Raw genomic sequence first — 23,752 nt, 5'->3', positions numbered from 1 at the left:
GAGATATATGGAGAGTACGAGGAGGTGAAGAAAGCCATCTTAAGTGCATATGAGCTTGTGCCAGAAATATACAACACTCTTTCAGGAATCTAAGAAGGGATCCTGGTCAAACATACATCGAGTTTGAAAGAATTGAATAAAGTAATTTTGATAGATGGATAAGGGCATTAAAAATAGACACTCTTAGAGAGATGCTTATTTTGGGGGAGTTCAAAAATTCACTTTCTGGGATAGTGAGAACTCGTGGAAGAGCAGAGAGTTAAAACGGCAAGGTTAACAACTGAAATGGCTGGTGATGATGAGATGGTCCATAAATCAAAGTTTGTCTTCCAGCATCAATTTCAATCCGTGAGGGATACAAATTGGGGGACAGAGAAATCCTCACCTGGTAAGGGAAAGGTAGATCTCAGTGAAGATCATATGATCGCTTACCACAGGGTAAAAAGGAAACCCGTGAAGGGGAAAGAAACGTTAAAAGGCTCAGGTGTTCTCACTGCAATAAAGTGGGCACAGTATTGATGGTTTAGAAAAAGCACTCGGAAGACAGATGTAGGAAAACAGGGTAAGCTAGTGAATTTTGTTAAAGTGGTAAAGGAAAACACAGTGGACACTAAAAAGCTGCACCAGAATGTACAACATGGTCAGAGGTTGATCAAGAAGGAGATGCCAGATCTTCTTAAACTATTTACTTGTCAAGGTAAGGTTTACTCGCATAGGCCAAGAGCAGCAGGTAAAGAAGTTACAGCACTAAGAGATTCAGGATAATGTCAATCTTTGATGTTGATAGAGAAAGAGATTTGTAACTCAGAAGGACTATTGCCCGAAGAAAAGCTAGTACACAGAATTCATGGTGAGACAAGAAGTACTCAATATGTAGAGTGAGGTTGGAGTGTCCAGTGAAAAGTGGCAAGATGGTGGTAGGAGTACTAGAGAAACTCTCGGCTCCAGGAATACAATTTGTCCTTGGTAACGAAATAGCTGGATCGCAGGTAGGAGTGTTGCGTTCCGTGGTTGAAAAGCCAGTGGAGAATCAGGCAACTGAGTTATTACAGGAAGTATATCCTGAGATTCTTTCTGACCATGTGATAACGAGATCAGAATGCCACCAGTTGAAACAGGAGGAGAAATCAAAGGAGACAGATAAGGAAGTTGAAGTGGAATTATCAGAGGCCATGTTTGATCAAATGATTGAGACAAAACAAGAACAGGTGGAGGACAAAGTGGATATATTTAGCTCAGAGAAATTAACTGAGCTGCAACAGAAAGATGAAAATTTGAAGCAATTTGAGGCAAAGCGAACACAAAAGAAGAATCTGAGGATATTCTTGAATATTACTACCTTAAAAATGATGTCTTGATATGGAAATGGAGACCATCTAACCTCACTCGACAGAAATGTGGAGGTTGTTTAGGAAGCACTTGCTGAGAGTGCTGGACAGGTTTGTCCCACTAAGGCAAGGGATGGTAAGTTAACAGAACCTTGGGTGACAAGGGATGTGAAACATCTAGTTAAGAGGAAGACTGAAGCTTACTTAAGGTTGAAGAGGCAAGGATCAGACAGAGCTTTATAAGGTTACAAGGTAACCAGGAAGGAACTGAAGAGTGGACTTGAAGAGCTAGAAGGGGACATGAAAATGCTTTAGCGGATCAGATTAAGGAAACCTCTAAGGCATTCTAAATGAGGAACAAAAGGATGGTCACAGTGAGGATAGGGCTGATCAGGGATAATGGAGGGAGCCTGCACCTTGAGCCAGAAGAAGTAGGGGAGGTCCTTAATGAATACTTTGCTTCTGATTTCACTACTGAGAGGAATATTGATGTTTCTGAGGACAATGTGAAGCAGACTGATATGCTAGAACAGGTTGATGTTAGGAAGGAGGACATGCTGAAAATTTTGAAAAACATAAGGATAGATAAATCCCCTGGGTCAGATGGGATATACCCTAGGTAACTACAGGAAGCGATGACCTTTGTGTCCTCACTGTCGACTGAAGTAGTGTCAGATTAGATTAGATTAGATTACAGTGTAGAAACAGGCCCTTCGGCCCAACAAGTCCACACCGACCCGCCGAAGCGAAACCCACCCATACCCCTACATTTACCCCTTACCTAACACTACGGGCAATTTAGTATGGCCAATTCACCTGACCCTGCACATCTTTGTGATGTGGGAGGAAACCGGAGCACCCGGAGGAAACCCACGCAGACACGGGGAGAACGTGCAAACTCCACACAGTCAGTCGCCTGAGGCGGGAATTGAACCCGGGTCTCTGGCGCTGTGAGGCAGCAGTGCTAACCACTGTGCCATCGTGCCACCCACAGATGTTTGGAGAATGACAAATGTTATTCCCTTGTTCAAGAAAGAGCTAAAAATCACACAGCACCAGGCTATAGTCCAACAGGTTTAATTGAAAGCACTAGCTTTCGGAACGCTGCTCCTTCATCAGGTGGTTGTGGAGTACTTCCAATTAAACCTGTTGGACTGTAACCTGGTGTTGTGTGATTTTTAACTTTGTACACCCCAGTCCCAACACTGGCATCTCCAAATTCAAGAAAGGGAATAGGGATAATCCTGGGAATTACAGACCAGTCAATCTTACGTCAGTGGTAGGCAAATTACTGGAGAGGATTCTGAGAAACAGGATTTATGATTACTTGGAAAACCAGAGTTTGATTAGACACAGTAAGCATGGCAGATCATGCCTCACAAACTTTATTGAATTATTTGAGGATGTGACAAAACACGATGAAGATAAAACTGTGGATGTGGTGTACATGGATTTTAGTAAGGCGTTTCATAAGGTTCTCCACTCAGGTCGGCTCATTCAGAAAGTAAGGAGGCATGGGATACAGGGAATCTGGCTGATCCATTGAAGGCAGAGGGTGATACTAGATGGACAATATTCAGCCTGGAGCTCAGTGACCAGTGGTGTTCTGCAGGGATTGGTTCTGGGACCTCTGCTCTTTGTGATTTTTATAAATGACTTGGATGAGGAAGTGGAAAGGTGGGTTAGTAAGTTTGCCGGTGATACGAAGGCTGGTGGAATTATAGATAATGTGGAGAGCTGTTGTAGGATGCAACGGGACATTGACAGGATGCAGAGCTAGGCCGATAACTGACAGACGGAGTTCAACCTAGAAAAATGTGAAGTGATTCACTTTGGAAGGTTGAATTTGAATGCAGAATATAGGGTTAAAAGCAGTATGGAGGAACAGAGGGATCTTGGTGTCCATGTCTATGAATCCCTCAAAGTTGCAATCTAATTCAGAAAAGGTAGGGCTTTTCTCATTGGAGCAAAGAAGAATGAGAGGTGACTTGATAGAGGTGTACAAGATGCTGGGAGGCATAGATAGAGCGGATAGCCAGAGACTTTTTCCCATGGCGGAAATGGCTATCACGAGGGGGTACTATTGTAAGGTAATTGGAGGAAGGTTTAGGGGAAATATCAGAGGTAAGTTCTTTACACAGAGAGTGGTGGGTGCGTAGAATGCACTGCCAGCAGTGTTAGTAGAGTCAGATACATTAGGGGTGTTTAAACGACTCATGGATAGGTACATGGAAGATAATACGATGAAGGCCGGCACAACATTGAGGGCCGAATATTCAGGCAAATGAGAAATGGGCAGAAGTTCATCAAGTTGTATTGTCAGTGGGTAATAGAAAGAAGGTGTTATAGGTAGCACATTAATTACCAGTAGGAGGTCATGTGGGGTAAGAAAAATTCAAGCTAAAATACAAAAACATTTTTACTGGCCTGGACTGCATAAGGATGTAGCTGAATTTTGCCAGAAATCATACATTTCAGGTAATTGGAAAATCTCAGGTAGTAATAAAACCCCACCTTTAATACCCATTCCTGCATTTGAGGAACTTTTTACAAGGGTCTTAATTGATTGCATAGGAACCTACCTAAAACAAAAAGTGAGAATTAGTATTTGTTAACAATGACAAATGTCTCCACTAAGTTTCCAGAGGCCATTCCATTATGCAATGTAACAGCTAAAAGGATTGTAGAAGAGTTACTGAAATTTTTCACGAGATATGGACTACCCACAGAGATACAATCAGATCAAGGGTCAAATTATACATCAAAATTTTTCAGGGAAGTTATGGATAGCTTAGGAATAAAACAATTCAAATCCACTGCATAATATCTGGAATCATAGGGAGCGTTAGAAAGGTGGCATCAAACTTTAAAGACCATGCTAAGGGCTTATAGTCAAGGCTATCCAGACAATTGGAATAAAGGGATTCTGTTCGTACTTTTTGCCATTAGGGATGCAACAAATGAATCTATCAAATTCTGTCAATTTGAATTAGTTTTTTGGCATGAGGTGAGACGACCACTGAAATTAATTGAGGAAAAATTGGTGAGTAAGAAATCAGAGACCACGTCCTTGGACTATGTGTCAAATTTTGATTAGATTAGATTCTCTACAGTGTGGAAACAGGCCCTTCGGCCCAACAAGTCCACACTGACCCTCCAAAGAGTAACCCACTGTTGGACTTTGGCTCAATCTACCAGCTTACTTTCCTCTATGTGTGAGCCGAGTCCTGCGTGTTCTTTCAATGAAGCAATAGGAGAAGATATTCGGTCTCAAACTCTTAGTTTATTTTAGCAGTAAGTGGATAAAGTATACAAAGCTCTGGGTCTAGACCTTCATGTCCCTGACAAACAGCAAAGTGTGTCAGTTCACGAAGTCCGACCCCTATCCTGCCTCTGACCCAGTCTTTTATACAGTACAAAACGTCATGTAATCACTGAGGTGGGATTGTCTTCTTATTGGGTGTTGATCTGACTCCATTCTCCGTCTTCTCGCGTTCCCGAATGTCTGACCCCATGTGACCTCCTTCTGCCCGCGAAACAGTCTCCACGTGACCTCCTCTTGCGCGCGAAACAGTCTCCACGTGACCTCCTCTTGCGCGCGAAACAGTCTCCACGTGACCTCCTCTTGCGCGCGAAACAGTCTCCACGTGACCTCCTCTTGTGCGCGAAACAGTCTCCACACATCCCGTATCTGTATGCACAGGGCGGTAACACCCTTGCTGTTTATCTCGTTCCCCCGACCGCAACCGTGGTCGCTCCCACCAAGCCATATACCTACACCACCCAGACCCATTTCCCTCTGACTAATGCATCTAACACTATTGGCAATTTAGCATGGCCAATTCACCTGATCTGCACACCTTTGGACTGTGGGAGGAAACCAGAGCACCCAAAGGAAACCCACACAGACACAGGGAGAACATGCAAACTCCACACAGTCGCCCAATGCTGGAATCAAACCTGGAACCCTGGTGCTGTGAGGCAGCAGTGCTAAACACTGAGCCACCGTAGGAATGATTAAATAGAGTGTTGGAGTTGGCTGCATTTTAATAGCATTTTAAAAAATCATAACATATTCAAACAGGAAGCAGACAAGAAACCAAAAACTCGCAATTTTGCTCAGGGAGATAAAATGTTAGTGTTACTTCCAGTGATAGGTGAATCTTTAAAAGCAATGTTTAGTGGACCTTATCAAATCGAAAGGAGATTGAGTGAGGTGAACTACTTGATAAGGATTCCAGATATAAAAAAATCTCACAGGGTGAGTGATGTGAATATGCTCAAATGGCATCTTGTTAAGGAAGGAAAGCAAAAGGAGAATGTATTACTGGTTATGACACAAAATGAAGAACCAATTCTGAGTATTCTGAATTGTGAACATTCCTCAAATTAAATTGGCTAATGAGGGAATTGTCAAAAATTGGGATAAAGTATTGAGTTACCTTCCAGAGGAAAATCAAAATGACCTTAAAGAGTTATTACTATCACATGGAAAGACAGGTGGGAATAAGCTGGGTTGTACTAACCTAATTATGCATGATGTAGATATAAGAAATGCTGCAACATTTTTAATGGCTTCACACTCTAAAATTGACACAGGTTCATAATGAGATTTAACGCATGCTCCAAGACAACATAATCGAAGTGAGTTGCAGCGACTGGAGCTCACCCATAATAATGGTGCCAAAACCAGATGGTACCCACCAAGTGCTGGCAAATGGAACTAGATTAGGTTAGGCGGTCTGGTCGGCATGGATGAGTTGGACTGAAGGGTGTGTTTCCGTGCTGTACATTTCTAACTCCATGACATTATGTGTAGACTATTGCAAAGTCAATGCAGTTGCAAAATCTGACTCCAAGTTTGGAAGACTGTATTGAGAAAGTGGGACAAGCAACTTTTATATTTCTATGTTGGACAAGCAACTTAAATTTCTAAGTTGGACTAACTCAAGGGTAGGTATCTTTGTCCGAAACAGCAAAGACAATTTCAACTTTCACAACACCAGTGGCTCAGTGGTTAGCATTGCTACTTCACAACACCAGGGCCCTGAGTTCAATTCCAGCCTCGGGCAACTGTCTGTGTGGAGTTTGCACATTCTCCCCGTGTCTGCATGGGTTTGCTCTGGTTTCCTCCCACAGCCCAAAGATATGCAGGTCAGGTGAATTGGCCATGTTAAATTGCCCATTGTGTTAGGTGCATTAGTCAGAGGAGGGTGGGTTGGTGTGGACTCATTGGGCCGAAGGGCCTGTTTCCACACTGTAGGGAATCTAATCTAATCTAATCAAATGGGCTACAGCAATTTAAAGTCACCCAATTTTTGGTATGAAAATTGCGCCAGCCACATTTCAAAGACTAACCAATAAAGTAATTTCTGGGTTACCCAATTGCGTGGTGTGCCTCAACAACCTGATGATTTTTAGTCACACATGGAAGGAACATCTGTAGCATTTATCAGAATGATTTGATCAATTTCAGCAGGCAAGCTCGATGATAAATCTGGCGAACAGTGAATTCACCAATGCCCAAGTCACGTTCCTGGGCCATGTTATCAGGTAGATGGCCCCGTGGATTGTAAAAACAAAGGTTACTGAGAAGTTTCTCATATCATTGACAAAGACAGCAGCACTATGATTTCTGGAATTATCAGAAATTTGTGCCACATCTTAGCAGCATGGCTGGTCCATTGACTGACTTGAAGAAGTGCAAAAGATTTCAGTGGACAGCAGATATCAGAAGGCATTTGACAACCTGAAACCACTGCCCCAATATTAGCCACACCTAATTATGCAAAGCCATTCAAGGTGGCTATCGACACAAGTGATGTGGGTGTTGGTGCTGTACTCTTACAAGAAGATGATGAGAAGATAGGAAGACCTATTGGATACTTTTCCAGAAATTTGAATATTCATCAACAGAAATATTCCACAGTTGGGAAGGAGACCTTGAGCTTGGTGTTAGCATTACAACATTTCCACATTTATTTTGCCAGAAATGTGTCTGAGACAAAAATTCCAGACTGTTTCGATGTAGCTTATTATTGCAGCCATTCAATGTGAATTGAAGATGCCGGTGTTGGACTGGGGTGTACAAAGTTAAAAATCACAAAACACCAGGTTATAGTCCAACAGGTTTAATTGGAAGCACACTAGCTTTCAGAGCGTCGCTCCTTCAATCAGATGATAGACTATCACCTGTTGAAGGAGCAACGCTCCGAAAGTTAGTGTGCTTCCAATTAAACCTGTTGGACTATAACCTGGTGTTCAAAGTTTGTGAGATTTGTAGCTCGGGTGCTCGTTGTTGTGGTTCTGTTCGCCGAACTGGGAATTTGTGTTGCAGACGTTTCGTCCCCTGTCAGGGTGACATCCTCAGTGCTTGGGAGCCTCCTGTGAAGCGCTTCTGTGATGTTTCCTCTGGCATTTATAGTGGTTTGTCTCTGTCGCTTTCAGTTGTCAGTTCCAGCTGTCCGCTGCAGTGGCCGGTATATTGGTCCAGGTCGATGTGCTTATTGATTGAATCTATGGATGAATGCCATGCCTCTAGGAATTCCCTGGCTGTTCTCTGTTTGGCTTGTCCTATAATAGTAGTGTTGTCCCAGTCGAACTCATGTTGCTTGTCATCTGTGTGTGTGGCTACTAAGTTTTGAACCTGTGGAGCCTTCCACAAAAGCTATTAGTTGGTGTTCATGGATGCGGATCATTAGCTGTCTTCCTGTTTGTCCTATGTAGTGTTTTGTGCAGTCCTTGCATGGGATTTTGTACACTACATTGGTTTTGCTCATGCTGGGTATTGGGTCCTTCGTTCTGGTGTGTTGTTGTCTGAGAGTGGCTGTTGGTTTGTGTGCTGTTAGGAGTCCTAGTGGTCGCAGTAGTCTGGCTGTCAGTTCGGAAATGCTCTTGATGTATGGTAGTATGGCTAGTCCTTTGGGTTATGGCATGTCCTCATTCCGTGGTCTTTCCCTTAGGCATCTGTTGATGAAATTGAACAGTGTCTTGATGCAACTTCTTTTGTGTGTGTTGGGGTGGTTGCTTTCGTAGTTCAGGACTTGGTCTGTGTGTGTGGCTTTCCTGTATGCCTTTGTGGTGAATTCTCCGTTAGGTGTTCTCTGTACCATCGCGTCTAGGAATGGGAGTTGGTTGTCCTTTTCTTCCTCTCTAGTGAATCTGATTCCTGTGAATGTGGCGTTGAGGATCCGGTTTGTGTTCTCCATTTCTGTGTTTTTAATGATTACAAAGGTGTCATCCACATATCTGACCCAGAGTTTGGGTTGAATTTGCAGTAAGACTGTTTGTTCTAATCTTTGCATTACCTCTTCTGCTATGAGTCCAGAGATGGGTGAGCCCATGGGTGTGCCATTGATTTGTTCATATGTTTGGTTGTTGAATGTGAAGTGTGTTGTGAGGCACAGGTCCAGTAGTTTGAGTATGCCATATTTGTGCTGAAAATGTGTTACTGGAAAAGCGCAGCAGGTCAGGCAGCATCCAGGGAACAGGAGAATCGACGTTTCGGGCATAAGCCCTTCTTCAGGAAATGGCATATTTGCCATATGCCATATTTGTGTTGTGTGATTTTTAATTCAATTTGAAAATTATGCATTTGGCAGTACAAGAAAATTTATTGCTGACGCATTGTCAAAACTTTGATGAAAGAACTTTAGGCATTTGGTGGCATGAGTCAACAGACTGAATTAGAATGTAGTAGTGAATGTTTGTTTGCATGCTTAGAGTCAATGCAATATAAAGGTCTCCACAATGTGAATAGTTTGGTAATTACTGAGTGTCGATGAGAGTGTGAAAGCTTTGTCACACACCTCACACCTGAATGGTTTCTCCTGTGTCAATCCTCTGATGCAGCAGGAGCTTTGATGAGGTGGAGAAGGATTAGTTCCTCATATCAAATATGAATGGTTTCACCTGGTGTGAATGCATTGGTGGTACATGGAAGTTCAATGACCTTGAGAATTAATTGTTGCACACCTCACAGGTGAATGGTTTCTCCCATGTGTGAGTGCACCAGTGACTGACCAGGTTTGATGATTGTGCAAAGTCCCTATTTCACATCTCACAGTTGAACAGTTTCTCCTCAGTGTGAATCCTCTGGTCTGTCTGGAGGCTCATAGACTTTAAAAACTTCCACGACAACTTCACATTTGAACAATAGTTTCCCAGTGTGAATGTGCTTGTGGAGGTTTGATGACATTGAAAATGACTTGCTGCACACCTCAGGTGTGAATGGCTGCTCTCCTGTGTGAATGCACCAGGTCTTCTGATTGTATAAATTCCCTGTTACAGACCTCACAAGTTTATGGTTTCTCTCTGTGTGAATGTGTTGGTGAATCACAAGTGTTGATTGCTGTGTTAATGCTTGATTGCACACTTCACATTTGAATGGCTATTTACCATGTTTGTATTTCATGTTGTATGTAAGATGTGTCTTGTGTGTCAGGAAACAGTTTTGAACCTGCGGAGCCTTCCACAAAAGTTTTACTGCCTGGGATGCTTTTGGTCATCTTCCTTGAATTTGCTGTTAAACACATCAGAGGCTGCACTAATGTGAAACCTTCCAAGGATGAAGAATGCTATTCCCACATGAGAAATCAGAGTTGGAGTCATGTAAAGGATTATGTTGTGTCGCCATCATCTTACCAGACCATAGGGGCTGCTCTCTCATTAGAAAGTGATGGTGATTTAACCTGAGGGCCACCAGATCCCAGGCGAGGGAAGAGGTTGAGAAAGAGTGTCCTTCATGGTAACCTCAAACCGGTGATGGGAACTGAACCCACGCTGTTGGCATCACACTGCTCTGTAAACCAACAATCCAGCCAACTTGGAGCCGTGTATAGGAGCTCCAAGTTGTCAGGAGCTAGGGGGGGGGGGAGGTGGCAAGATGCACCAGGAGATAGAAAAGATGTGTAGGAAAGGCAAAGTTACAGTGATCATGGAGGATTTCAATATGCAGGTGGACTGGGAAAATCAGATTAGTAATGGTTCAAGAAAAGGAATTTGGGGAATGTCTATGAGATGGCTTTTTGGAGCAGCACGTGGTGGAGCCCACGAGGGAACAGGCAATACTGGATTTAGTGTTGAGAAATGAGGCATGAGGGAGGAGCTGGGTAGGACTGACTGGGAGAGGAGCCCAGCAGGAAAGACAGTGGAATAGCAATGGCTGGAGTTTCTGGGAGTAATTCAGGAGACACAGCAGAGATTCATCCTGAGGAAAAAGAAGCATGGTTCAGGGAGGATGAGGCAACCACGACTGACAAGGGAACTCAGCAATAGCATAAAAGTAAAAGAGAAAGCATAGAATGTGGCGAAGGGCAGTAGGAAACCAGAGGATTGGGAAGCTTACAAAGACCAACAGAATGCTACAAAAAAGTAATAAGATGGGAGAAGATTAAATATAAAAGTAAGCTAGCCAGTAATATAAAGGAAGACTGTAAGGGTTCCTTTAGATATACAAAGAGTGAAAGAGAGGCAAAAGTGGGCATTTGGCCACTGGAGAGTGACACAGGAGAGATAGTAGTGGGGAACAAAGAAATGGCTGAGGAACTGGATAATTACTTCATATCAGTCTTCATGGTGGATAACACGAGTAATATCCCAAAAATTGAAGAGAGGGAGGGGGCAGAGCTGAGTATGGTGACCAACACGAAGGAGAAGGTGCGAGAAAAACTGAATGGCCTGAAGGTGGATAAATCACCTGAACCAGATGGATGACACCCCAGAGTTCTAAGGGAGATAGCTGAAGAGATAGCGAGGGCATTAGTGGTTATCCTTCAGGAATCACTAGAATCAGGGAGCGTCCCAGAGGACTGGAAAATTGCTAACATAACACCCCTGTTTAAAAGGAAATAAGGCAGAAGGCGGAAAAATTACATACCAATTAGCCTGATCTCGGTCATGGGTAAGATCTTGGAATCCATTGTGAAGAATGAGATTTCTGAATACTTTGACATGTATGGTAAAATAGGACCGAGTCAGCATGGTTTCATCAAGGGGACATCATACCTGACAAATCTGCTAGAATTCTTTGAGGAAGTAATGAGCAGTTTACACCGAGGAGAACCAATGGATGCTATCTACCTGGACTTCATGAAGGCCTTTGGCAAGGTACTAGCATGGATAGAAGCTTGCCTGTATGGCAGAAAGCAGAGTGTGGGGAAAAAGGGTCTGTCTCAGGATGGCAAGTGGTGTTCCGCAATGTTCAGTGTTGGGACCACAGCTTTTCACTTGATACATTAACAATCTTGATGAATTAACTGAGAGCACTCTGGCTATGTTTGCAGATGATACAAAGATAGGTGGAGGGACAGGTGGTATTGAGGAGTCGAGAGTGTGTTGCTGGAAAAGCACAGCAGGTCAGGCAGCATCTGAGGAGCAGCAGAATCGACGTTTCAGGCCAGAGCCCTTCATCAGGAATGTACTGAGGAGGCAGGGAGGCTGCGGAAGGATTTGGACAGGTTAGGAGAGTGAGCAAAGAAGTGGCAGACGGAATACAACGTTGCAAAGTGTGAGGTCATGCACTTTGGTAGGAAGAATAGAGGCATGGACTATTTTCTAAATGGGGAGAAAATCCAGAAGTCTGATGTGCAAAGAGACTTGAGAGTTCTAGTCCAGGATTCTCTCAAGGTAAACTTGCAGGTTGAGTCAGCAGTCAGGAAGGCAAATGCAATGATGGCATTCTTTCGACAGGACTTAAACAGAAAGCAGGGATGTACTTCTGAGACTCCATAAAGCTATGGTCAGACCACATTTGGAATATTGTGCTCAGTTTTGGGCCCCATATCTCAGGAAGCACACATTGGCCCTGGAGCATGTTCACAAGAGACTCAAAAGAATGGTATCAGGAATGAACAGCTTAACATATGAGGAGTTTAGTAGGATGAAGGGTGGTCTAATTGAATCTTACGGAATATTGAATGGGCTGGACACAGGGGATGTTGGCAAGATTTTTCCATTGGTAGGAGATACTAGGACTGGAGGGCATAGGCTTAGAGAAAAGGGAAGACCTTTTAGAACAGTTATAAGGAGAAACCTGATTAGCCAGAGAGTGGTGAATCTATGGAATTCACTGCCATAGAAGGCTCTGGAGGCCAGGTCATGAGTATATGTAAGAGGGAGATAGATAGGTTTTTGATTGTAAAGAGGATCAAGGAGAAAGCAGAGAATGGGGTTGAGAAACGTATCAGCTATGACTGAATGGCGGAGCAGATTCAATAGGCTGAATATCTTAATTTCTGCCTCGATGTCTTATGATCTTAAATCTTTGTTACACTTCTCCCAAGTCAACTGAGACAGCAGCTACAATAATTAAGATATTATTCAGATAGGACAGTAACAAGTTTAAATCCCCACCTGATCTGCTGCTCAAAATCACTTCCATTTCCCCGGTCAGTTTCCCAAGTTTCACGAAACTCATGTTGGTCCAGAAATATTTGGATTGACTGTGAGAGACGTCAATCAGAGAGCCCACCCACTCTGCCCATTGTCTCCTCTTCCTCTTCCAGAGCTGGTTCACTTCCTATAGGGACTGAAAACCAAGTGAGGAGATGGTGAGTGAAGGAGCAGCTTTTATACAAATTGTATCCCATAATATCCACACCAATCTTCAGGCAGTCTGACTATCCTGTGGGCAGTCAGGGGTGGAAATGTCCCTTATGCTGTGTGAGAGGATCCAGCTGAGAGAGCTGTTTACTCGGTGCTTTGTGCTGAACTGTTTGACTGGAGCTGTGTGTCGGATATTGAATGTGTTTATTGGAATCATTTCTCTCTGATTTCCAGCCTGAGTTTTGTTGATGGCTCATTCCTGAATATGAGAGGGTGAGGTGTAGTTGTCTGGGAGGTGCAGAATCTTACTGAGGAGTCTCTGATTTCTGATTGTGGAATTGTGTGTGTGTTGGGAACAGTGTAGAGTCATAGAGATATACAGCATGGAAACAGATCCTTCAGTCCAACTCATCCATGCCGAGCAGATGTCCTAAATAAATCTGGTCCCATTTGCCAGCATTTGGCCCACATTCCTATTCATATATCCATATAGATGCCTTTTAAATGTTGTTATTGTACTAGCCTTCATCACTTCCTCTGGCAGCTCATTCCATACACGCACCACAGTCTGTTTGAAAATGTTGCCCCTCAGTCTCTTTTAAATCTTTCCCCTCTCACCTTAGGGTTGGGTACGTTTTGGTGCTGATCATTTGGCCCCGCCGTTTTGACTCTAAACTGTTTTGGCGCTCATTATTTTGGCACTGAGCTGTTTTGGTGCCAATTCAGAATAAAAAGAAAGTCTTGTTTGGTTAAAGAAGAAAGGATGACTAATGACCCGATTTAATTTTCATCAACTAGCAAGAGTTGATAGTCAAAGCTGTAATGACCCGCTGTAGATTCAAATCTCGTTTTCTAATCATTTTCTCATTTAACAATTGTTAATAGTCATCTACTGCCTTGACGATACTTAAGCCCTTCTGTCTTCACATTGGAAAGCTGTAATATTCTTTCTATTTTCTTGTAGAGCCCATACCAGAAATAGCTGAAAATATTCTAAGCAAGAGAGACAAACCAAAATTTTCACACAATAGTTATCTATATGTATTGGCACCAAAACAGCTCAGCACCAAAATAATGAGCGCCAAAACAGTTTAGAGCCAAAAGGGCTGTGCCAAATAGTCCCATTCCGCTCACCTTAAGCCTATGCCCTCTAGTTTTGGACTCCTTCACACTAGGGAGACAACAAACCTTATCTACATACCCTATCCATGCCCCTCATGATCTTATAAACCTCTATAAGGTCACCCCTCAGCCTCCGATGCTTGGGGGAAAACAGCCCCAGCCTATTTAGCCTCTTCCTATAGCTCAAAACCTCCGACCCTGGCAACATCCTTCTAAATCTTTTCTGAACCCTTTCAAGTTTCACAACATCCTTCCTGTGGTAGGGAGACCAGAATTGCACCCAGTTTTAAAAAAAAGGCCTAACCAATGTCCTGTACAGCCACAACATGGCCTCCCAACTCCTATACTCACTGCATTGACTAATACATAAAAGCATACCAAACACCTTCTTCACTATCCTGTCTACCTGCAACTCCAGTTTCCAGGAAATATGAACCTGCCCTCCAAGGTCTCTTTGTTCAGCAACACTTCCCAGGACCTTATCGTTAACTGTAAATGTCTTGCCCTGATTTGCCTTTCCAAAATGCAGCACCTCACATTTATCTAAATTAAACTCCATTTGTCACTCCTCAGCCTATTGGCCCATCTGATCAAGATTCCATTGTAATCTGAGGTAACCTTCTTTGCTGTCCACTACACCTCTAATATTGGTGTCATCTGCAAATTTACGAACTATACTACCTATGTTCACATCCAAATCATTTATATAAATGACAAAAAGTAGTGAACTCGGCACTGATCCTTGTGACACACCACTGGGCACAGGCGTCCAGTCTGAGAAACAACCCTCCACCACCACCCTCTGTCTTCTCCCTTTGAGCCAGTTCTGTACTCAAATGGATAGTTCTCCCCAGATTCCATGAGATGTAACCTTGATAACTAGTCTACCATGAGGAACCTTATCAAATGCCTTACTGAAATCCATATAGATCATGTCTATCACTCTGCCCTCATCAATCCTCTTTATAACTTCTTCAAACAACTCAATCAAGTTTGTGAGATATGATTTCCCACACACAAAGCCATGCTGGCTATCCGTAATCTATCCTTGCCTTTCCAAATATATGTACATCCTGTCCCTCAGGATTTCCTCCAACAACTCACCACCACCGATGTCAGACTCACCGGTCTATAGTTCCCTGGCTTTTCCTTATCACCTTTCTTAAATACAGGCACCATGTTAGCCAACCTCCAGTCTTCCGGCACCTCACCTGTGACTATCGATAATACAAATATCTCAGTAAGAGGGCCCAGCCATCACTTCCCTAGCTTCCCACAGAGTTCTTGGATACACCTGATCAGGTCCTGGGGATTTATCCACCTTTATGCATTTTAAGACATCCAGCACTTCCTCCACTGTAATTTGGACATTTTTCAAGATGTCACCACCTATTTCTGTGCATTTTATATCTTCCATGTCCTTCTCCACAGTAAACACTGATGCAAAATACTCATTTAGTCTCTCCTCCATCTTCTGTAGTTCCACACGCAGGCTGTCTTGCTGATCTTTGAGGGGCCCTATTCTCTCCCTAGTCACCCTTTTGCCCATAATGTATTTCTAAAATCTCTTTGGATTCACCTCAATCCTATTTGCCAAAGCTATCTCATGTCCCTTTTTGCCGTCCTGATTTCCCTCTTAAGTCTACTCCTACTGCCTTTATACTCTTCTAAGAATTCACTCAGTCTTTGCTATTTATACCTGACATATGCTTCCCTCTTTTTCTTGACCAAAACCTCAATTTCTCTAGTAATCAGCATTCCCTACACCTACCAGCCCTGACTTTCACCTTAATGTACTTGTCTCTGGACTCTCATAATCTCATTTTTGAATGCTTCCCATTTTCCAGCCATCCCTTGACCTGTGAATGTCTGCACCCAACCAACTTTTGAAAGTTTTTGTTTTTATTTCCTCATGTTCACTATCTTCCATTTCCTTCTTCACAGTAAACACTGATGCAAAATAATTGTTCAGTTTCTCTGCCATCTCCTGCGGTTCTACACATAGGTGGCCTTAATGGACTTTGAGGGGCCCAAATCTCTTCCCAGTTATCCTTTTGTCCTTAACATATTTATAGAATCCCTTTGGATTCTCCCTAACCCTATTTACCAAAGCAATCCCATGTCATCTTTTTTGTCCTACTGATTTCCCTCTTAAGTCTACTCCTATAGCCTTTATTCTCTTCTAGGGATTCACTCGATCACTGCTGTCGATACCTGACAAAGGCTTCCTTCTTATTCTTGACCAAATCCTCAATTTCTTTTGTCATCCAGCATTCACTACACCTACCAGCCTTGCCTTTCACCCTAATAGGAATATACTGTCTTAGATTCACAGAGTCATAGAGATGTACAACACAGAAACAGACCATTCGGTCCAACTCTTCCATGCTGAATAGATATCCTAAATTAATCTAGTCCCATTTGCCAGCACATGGCCCGTATCCCTCTAAATCCTTCCTATTCATATACCCATCTTAATGCCTTTTAAATGGTGTAATTGTACCAGCCTCCACTACTTCCTCTGGCAGCTCATTCCATGTGTGCACTACCCTCTATGTGAAAAAGTTGCCCCTTAGGTCCCTTTTAAATCTTTCTCCTCTCATCCTAAATCTATATGCTCTAGTTCTGGACTCCCTCACCGCTAACTGATGTCCTGTACATCTGCAACATGACCTCCCAACTCTTCTACTCGATGGTCTGATCAATAAAGGAAAGCATACCAAATGCCTTCTTCACTGTCCTATCTTCCTGGGATTCCATTCTCAAGGAACTATGGACTTACACTGCAAGGTCTCTTTGTTCAGCAACACTCCCTAGGACCTTACCATTAAACGTGCAAATCATACCCCAATTTGCTTTTCCAAAATGCAGCACCTCACATTTATTAAATTAAACTCCATCTGCTACGCCTCAGCCAATTGGCCCATCTGATCAAAATCCCATTGTACTGTGAAGTAACCTTCTTCATTGTCCACTACACCTCCAGTTTTGGTGTCATCTGCAAAGTTACTAACTATACCTGCTATGTTCACATCCAAATCATTAATATAAATGATGAAAAGCAGTAGGCCCAGTATTGATCCTTGTGGCACACCACTAGTTACAAGAGTCTAGTCTGCAAAGCAACCCTCCACCACCGCCTCCTGCCTCCAACTTCGAGCTAATTCTCTGGACTCTTTTTATCTCATTTTTGAAAGATTCTCATTTTCCAGCTGTCTCTTTACTGGCAAACATCTGTCCCCAATCAACTTTTGAAAAATCTTGCTTAGTAGCATCAAAATTGACCATCTTCCAATTTAGACTTTAACTTTTAGATCCAGTCTATGCTTTCCCATCACTATTTCAAAGTTAATAGAATTATGGTCACTGGCCTGAAAGTGCTCCCCCACTGACACCTCGTCACCTGCCCTGCTTTATTTCCCAACAGTAGGTCAAGTTTTGCACCTTCTCTAGTAGGTACATCCACCCGACTGAATCAGACAATTTTCTTGTACACACTTAACAAATTCCTTTCCATCCAAATCCTTAACGTTGTGTCAGTCCAGGTCTATGTTTGGAAAGTTGAAATCGCCTACCATAACCACTTTATTATTGTCATAGATAACTGAGATCTCCTTATCACTATGTTTCTCAATTTCCCACTGATTATTGGGGGGGCGGTCTATAGTATAATCCCAATAAGGTGATCATCCCTTTATTGTTTCTCAGTTCCACCCAATAACTGCCCTGACCTATTTCCAGGAATATCCTCCCTAAGTACAGCTGTAATATTATCCCTATTAAAAAATGCTACCCCAAATCCCCATTGTCTCTTGCCTCCTCACTTTCTATCCTTCCCATAGCATCTGTACCCCGAAACATTAAGCTGCCAGTCCATCCATCCCTGAGCCATGTCTTGTAATTGCTATGATATCCCAGTCCCAAGTTCCCAACCATGCCTTCCCTGTTAGGCCTCTTGCATTGAAACAAGTGCAGTTTAATTTATCAATCCTACCTTACTCTATGTATTGTTCCTGCCTGCTTTGACTGTTTCACTCGCTCCTTTTCCCAACTGTACCAATCTCAGATTGATCTCTTTCCCCACTATCTACCAGGTCTACCCCCAACGGTGGCACAGTGGTTAGCACTGCTGCCTCACAGCGCCAGAACCCGGGTTCAATTCCCGCCTCAGGTGACTGACTGTGTGGAGTTTGCATGTTCTCCCCGTGTCTGCGTGGGTTTCCTCCGGGTGCTCCGGTTTCCTCCCACAGTCCAAAGATGTGCAGGGTCAGGTGAATTGGCCATACTAAATTGCCCGTAGTGTTAGGTAAGGGGTAACTGTAGGGGTATGGGTGGGTTTCGCTTCGGCGGGTCGGTGTGGACTTGTTGGGCCAAAGGGCCTGTTTCCACACTGTAATCTAATCTAATCTAAAACCCCACCAATTACTAGTGTAAAACCTCTTAAGCAGTTCTAGCAAATCTCCACAGTGGTATATTAGTCCCCTTCCAATTCAGGTGTAATCGTCCTACTTATAAAGATCATTTCTACCCTAGAAGAGATTCCAATGATTCAAAAATGTAAATCTTTCTCCCCTGTACTAACTCCTCAGTCACGCATTCATCTGCTCTACTCTCCTATTCCTACCCTCACTAGCTCGTGGTTAGCACTGCTGCCTCACAGCATCAGGGTCCCATGTTTGATTCCAGCCTCGGGTGACTTTCTTGTGGAGTTTGCACATTTTCCCCTTGTCTGCGTGGGTTTTCTCCCACAGTCCAAAGATGTGCAGGTCAGGTGAATTGCCCATGCTAAATTGCCCATAGTGTTAGGTGCATTAGTCAGAGGGAAATGGATCTGGGATGGTTACTCTTCGGATGGTCGGTGTGGACTTGTTGGGCCAAAGGGCCCATTTCCACACTGTAGGGAATCTAATCTAATCTAATCCAGATAATCCTTCCTCGAGGCCTTCCCTTTTAAATTTGTGCCTAACTTTCTCTATTCTCTTTTCAGAATCCCATCCTTTTCCCTTCCTGTGTTGTTGGTTCCAATGTGTACAATGACCTCCTGCTGGTCCCTCTCTCCTTTAAGGATATTCTGCTCTCTCCTAGACATATTCTTGATCTTGGCACTTAGGAGGCAACACACCATTCTGATATCTCACTGTTGACCGCTGAAACATCTGTGTGTGCCTCTAACTCGAGAGTCTCCTAACACAATTAATTGCTTAGAATCTGACGTATACCTCGTTACATTAGAGACTGTCTCAGTACCAGAAACCTGGCTGTCACTGCTAAAATCCCCTGACAGTCCATCACCCCGTATGTTTTTCAAAACATCATATTTGTTTGAGATGGGGATAGCCACAGAAGACTCATGCACAACTTGCCTCCCTCTCCTACCTTTCCTGGAGGTAACCCATCTGCCTGACTATATCTGTGTTTTTTCTCCCTTCTTGCAACTGCCATCCGTCTTACCCCCTAGCTCCTGTAAATTTCTTATTGTCTCTGCATTCCCAACTGATCCATGTGATCCAGTAGGATTCGCAACAAAACACACCTCCCGCAGACATAATCATCAGGAACATGGCAATTCTGCCCTAATCTCCCACATCCGACAGTGAGAGCACATCACTCTACTATAGGCCATCTTTGTACTGAACAATCTACAGAACCAGAAAATAGCACAGTCTCACTGCTCTGAAAAATACTGCTCTAGGCTAACGTAGTACCTTTTTTTTATATTTTTAAAGTTTAATCAAGAGATAGATCTCAAAAAAAACATATAATCAAAGAAGAAATTACTCTACTCGCTACTGTAGATTTACAAAAGAAAAACAGTAAGTTACACTTTAAAATTAGCCACTTAGCTGCTCCCCTGCTGTGAGCTCCCCCACACAAGTTTCTCCAAGGTCAGTTGTGAATGTCATTATTTGTTTGTTTTTTTCTGAGACAAACTCTGATGTCCAGAGATACTTGAAATCAAACAGCTGAGGCAGTCAGCTGTGCAGATTCCCTGCTGGGTCAGACAGCTGTGCAGGTTTATTTCTCAGTTTGATTGACTTCTCAGGTCGCCACTGCCTTTGTCTCTCTTCCTCCTTTTTCAAGTGCCGTTGTTTTGCTTTCTTTCTCCCCCAAAACTTCCAAAATAATGCAACAGCTTATAAAACAGTAATTACTGCTCATAGAAATCACAGCAATCAGCTCCAACACTGAAAATACCACAAAAACTGAGCAGCTCTGACAGCCATAACTTTTTTCCATCCTCCATCTTGGATCATTTGTTGAATTCTCTCCACATGCCATATGGGTGCAGCTCCACTATCTAGAAGGGCAAGAGAAATATATTAGTGAAACATCACTCCCTACAAGTTCGCCTTTAGCTCACACACTGTCCTGATTTGAAACCATATTGGTATTTCTTCTCTGACTGGGTAAAAGATGTTGATTCCTAACAGCAATGTGAGTGTACCTAAACTCTGCCTACCCTGGAAGTGATCCAAGAAGGCAGCTCATCCTGTGAAAGGCACTTATGCTGCTCCATGAAATGCTGCCCACACTCAGTGAAAAATCTGAGAATTCAGCCCGTCCAGCAAAGGAGGAGAAGGAATTGGAAGAAATCATGTTTATTTTCCTGTTTTATAGAAGGATTGCACTGGACTACCCAGAGAATACAGAGGGGATAGACACCACAGATAGATTCTGACCACCTCCCAAGGAACAACTGCACAACTGTGAGAAGATATCCAGTCCCTTTGTAGCATTGCTCAACACAGAGAAGGTTGGACAGTGAAACCATCGTCTGGAAATTGGGTCTGGTCAGGAGAGTTTTGACACATCATTAGATCTGAAATCGGTCAGTGGTGTGGAGCCTTCAATCAGAACCAGCCTTCCCGAAGGTTTAGCTGTGGGTGATCGATCAGGGTGAGAAGTGTGAGTAGCTACTAGTGTGATGAGAGCTTCAATCATTCATCGAGCCTCATGAACCACTGACTCATTCCTACAGGGGCGAGGCTGTTCAAGTGTGAGGAGAGCTCCACAGCTTCAAATGGTTTGCTAACACATAAGGTGTTTGTGTGTGTCATGACCAGTGCTGAGACAAGGGCAGTGATATGGATGAAAAATCTTTCAAAAGTGATGCAGGTGACAAATTGTTTTCACATTCCTCTCACTTCCACATACACCAACGCATCGACACATTGGAGAAGCCATTCTCGTGTGAGGTTTGCAATAAAACCTACACAATGTTATCAAGCCTCATTAGACACCAGAAAAATCACATGACAGGGAAGTTGGTCACGTGTGAAGTCTGCGACAAATCTTTCACACGAATTTCGAGTCTCCTGGACCATTAGACAATTCACACGGGGCAGAAACCCTTTAAGTGTCAGGTCTGTGAGAGAGCTTTTGTGACATCTTCGAGTCTCCTTCAACACCAGAGGAATCATACTGGGAAGAAACCCTTCCGTTGTGAGGTCTGTGAGTTGGCTTTCACCTAATCCTCTGATCTCCTGACCAGAGAATTCAAACAGGGGAAAAACCTTTCAAGTGTGAGCTCTGCAACCAAGCCTTCACATGGTCGTCAACACTTGTGCAACACCTCCAGATTCACACTGGGGAGAAGCCATTCAAGTGTGAGGTTTGTCACAAATCATTTGCACATTCTTCAAACCCCAACAGTCACCAACGCATTCACACAGGGGTGAAACCTTTCATGTGTGAGGTGTGTGACAGATCATTCTCAGAGTCATCAAACCTTCGTGCACATCAACTCATTCACACAGGAGAGAAACCATTCCGGTGTGAGCTGTGTAAAAGGCTTTCATTAAATCCTCTGATCTCCTGAAACACCAGAGGATCCATGTGGGTCAGAAGGCATTTACATGTGACGTGTGCAAGAAATCATTCTCAGAGTTATCGAACCTCCACGCACATCAACGCATTCACACAGGAAACAAACCATTCCGGAGTGAGATTTATGAGGTGGCTTTCAGCCACTCCTCTAATCACCTGAACCACTTGCAGACTCACACTGGTGAGAAACTATCCAACTGTGCAAAGTAGCACACACAGTTAGCCATGTTTATGCAACCTCAACACTGTTATACCCAGGAGAACCCACTTTAGCTTCAGTTGTGTAACAAGAGCCTTGTGCAATTATCTTGCCTGTGAAACTGTTGTTTCACCCATTACTTTCACACAAGGGACAAACTGTTCAAGACGGAGTTGTAAAGAACAATTAAGTACAGGAAACAGGCCCTTTGCCCCCCACCCCGCCCCACATCAGTGCTGCCACATTTTACACTTTCATAGTGAAACTGTCTTCACTTACATGATTCATATCCTTCTATTCCCTTTCTATCATGTATTCTAGGTCAGATACTTCGCAAGTTCAATACGTCTACTGCCCTATCACAAGACAAAATCGGGGAGTAACCCTTCAAGTGAGAGGTCTATAATGATGTGTTTCTGAAACCTTTGAAACTCCTGAGACATCAGCAGGTCCAGGTTGGACAGAAACTGGTCGAGTGTGATGGATGTGACAAGACTTTCGCCTGGTTAGCATATCCATTTTGATTGTGGGATCCATATTGTCCAGGACATCAGAGATAATCCCTCTGCTCTTTGACAACAGAGTGCCATGGGATCTTTAACATTCACCTGAGAGGGTAAATGGAGCCTTGGTTTATCTCATCTGAACAGTGGTATCTCTGACAGTGCAGCACTCCCATATAAATAAAAGGAATTGATTTGCTCAGAGACAATATATTTAACTGTTTGTTCCAGTGAAATAGTTTGGCAAGTATGCAGTAACTACAGGCAGAGAAATTGTGGATGATAGTTTACTTGTGTTTGTATGGGATTTATCAATGTAATCCAGCTGAAATTAACCATATCAGGTATTTTAAATGTCACGTAAGTCGAGTGTAAATGTTTTTAATTTTTGTGATCTTCAACAATGTGGTACCAACCATAGAAATGACCATAGCCCTGGGTGGGAATAATAAGCGTGGTGAATTTCTGCCGATTGTGCTTGTTTGAGGCGGCTCCTGAAATTACACGCAGGGTTTTTGGATGATCAGGCACCACCTGTCAGTCATATTCAAGAGTCTGTGTAACTTCATGTTCTGTGGCCAGAAATTATTTCAGGGCGACTGTCTATGTGCAGTTTGCACTTCTCCCTGTGTCTGCATGGGTTTCCTCCCACAATCCAGAGATGTGCAGGTCAGGTGAATTGGTCATGCTAAATTGCCCATAGTGTTAGGTGCATTAGTCAGGGGTAAATATAGGTTAGGGGAATGGGTCAGTGTGGACGTGAAGGGCCTGTTTCCACACTGTAGGGAATCTAATCCAAACAGGCTTTACAGGTAATCGTTAGTATCTGTTGAAACTGAAAATAAAAATGTTAAACTAATATAGTCAGAATAACAGCATTATCTCAACAGTATCGTTTGGCATTTCTCCTTTGTGTCTTCATTTATGATGGGATTTAAAATGCTGCACTTCCCCTCTAACCTCATCATTATAATGCTGGAGGAGAAATGGGAAAGAGATAAAGTCAAAGAGGATGAGGGATAAGCGGAATAATCAGATGAGAGAAAGGTATAGGAGAAAGGATGAGAATGATGTTGAAGAGATAGTGAATGGGGGGGGGGGGGGGAAGAGAGAGAGAAGAGGAGGAAACAGAGGGTGATGGTGAAGGGTTGATTTTTGGACTGGAGGCCTGTGACCAGCTGCAAGGATCAGTGATAGGTCCACTGCATTTTGTCATTTATATAAATGAT

The 23,752-nt window shown here is 43.2% G+C and overlaps 2 long non-coding RNA genes across 2 annotated transcripts in view; one reads left to right on the top strand and one right to left on the bottom strand.

Annotated features, from left to right (window-relative positions):
- Positions 1-12,836: 12,836 nt before the first annotated feature.
- LOC148141038 (uncharacterized) lies at positions 12,837-22,722 on the top strand. Its single transcript, XR_015753117.1, has 2 exons — positions 12,837-12,877; positions 22,342-22,722. It is a non-coding gene; the product is annotated as an uncharacterized LOC148141038 (long non-coding RNA).
- The window catches only part of LOC148141037 (uncharacterized), a 34,772-nt gene continuing 30,719 nt past the window's right edge, over positions 19,700-23,752 (bottom strand). Inside the window, exon 2 of the long non-coding RNA XR_015753118.1 lies at positions 19,700-20,292. This is a non-coding gene — a long non-coding RNA (uncharacterized LOC148141037). The remainder of the gene's footprint in view (positions 20,293-23,752) is intronic.

This window comes from Chiloscyllium plagiosum, unplaced genomic scaffold (genome assembly GCF_037043375.1).
Source record: "Chiloscyllium plagiosum isolate Xiang-an unplaced genomic scaffold, Cpla_swu_hap1 HiC_scaffold_35, whole genome shotgun sequence".
NCBI classification, from domain to species: Eukaryota; Metazoa; Chordata; class Chondrichthyes; order Orectolobiformes; family Hemiscylliidae; genus Chiloscyllium; species Chiloscyllium plagiosum.
This window is presented reverse-complemented; position numbering and strand designations above follow the sequence as displayed.